Genomic DNA, 1,164 nt, shown 5'->3' with positions numbered 1-1,164 from the left:
TATATATGTATAATAGAGTATGAAAGAGCTGTAAACATGAAATAAAGACTATTGTAACAAAGTTTGATGAAAAATCATTTATATGATAGAAAACATCAAAATTGTGTTAAGTGTACATATATTGAGCTTACATATAAATATGCGATATATGTAAGCAAACTAAACTTATACCTAGGTGAATGCACACATATGAACTTGAATCTTTAATGTTTGATTGTCGTGTATTGAATTACCTGTAAAGAGAAAAACAAAACAACAAAAACTAGAGAATAGATTAGCGATAAATTGTTTGATAGATCATCATCAAAACTATAGGGCCAACAGTTTATACAGACACACTGGAGCACCCAGTATCTCAAAGCCATCAGAGATCCTTATGGAGACAGAAGAACCTATATCACCTTGTTAGTTAGATCCCATTATCCTATATCTAACACAAAGTGTTCTACCTGAAGACCGAGTTGAAGCCAAGCGCCTGTTAAGGAATTCTCGCCGCTAGCTTGTGATTGAGAACCAATTTTATCGAATGTCCTATGTGGGCAGCAATATAGGATCCTACTTACGATGTCTACGACTGCTGTAAGCTCTCTATGTGCTTAGAGAGATCCATGAAGATATATGCGGTAATCATCCACGGGCTCGAACCCTAGAACAAAAAGTCATTCGTCAGGGTTATTATTGGCTGACTATCCTAGCCGAATCAATAAAGCTAGTATCTCATTGCCAAAGGGGTCAATTCTTTTCATCCATTCCTCGAGCCGTCGTGACCGAGTTGACTCCTATTTTAAGCCCTATCCCTTTTGCCCAATGAGGCTTAGATTTGTTAGGACCTCTTCCTATAGCTTCAGGATAGAGAAAACTCCTAATAGTGGCGATTGATTACTTCACCGAATGGATCGAGGCCGAACCACTGGCTAAGATTGGTGAAAGCAACATCACAAGCTTCGTATGGAAATCCATTGTTTGTCATTTCGGTGTGCCTCAGTCATTCATTACCGACAATGACACCCAATTTGATAGTAAGGGTTTTCGAGATTTCTGTGAAGAGTACAAATCCACCTCAAGTTCACTTCAGTTGCTCACCAAAAATCAAATGGACTTGCAGAAGCTGCCAACAAATGTATTCTTCAAGCATTAAAGAAGAAGGTGGATACCGTCCTAGGA

This window comes from Asparagus officinalis, chromosome 5 (genome assembly GCF_001876935.1).
Source record: "Asparagus officinalis chromosome 5, Aspof.V1, whole genome shotgun sequence".
NCBI classification, from domain to species: domain Eukaryota; kingdom Viridiplantae; phylum Streptophyta; class Magnoliopsida; order Asparagales; family Asparagaceae; genus Asparagus; species Asparagus officinalis.
Note: the sequence above shows the minus strand (reverse complement) of the source record.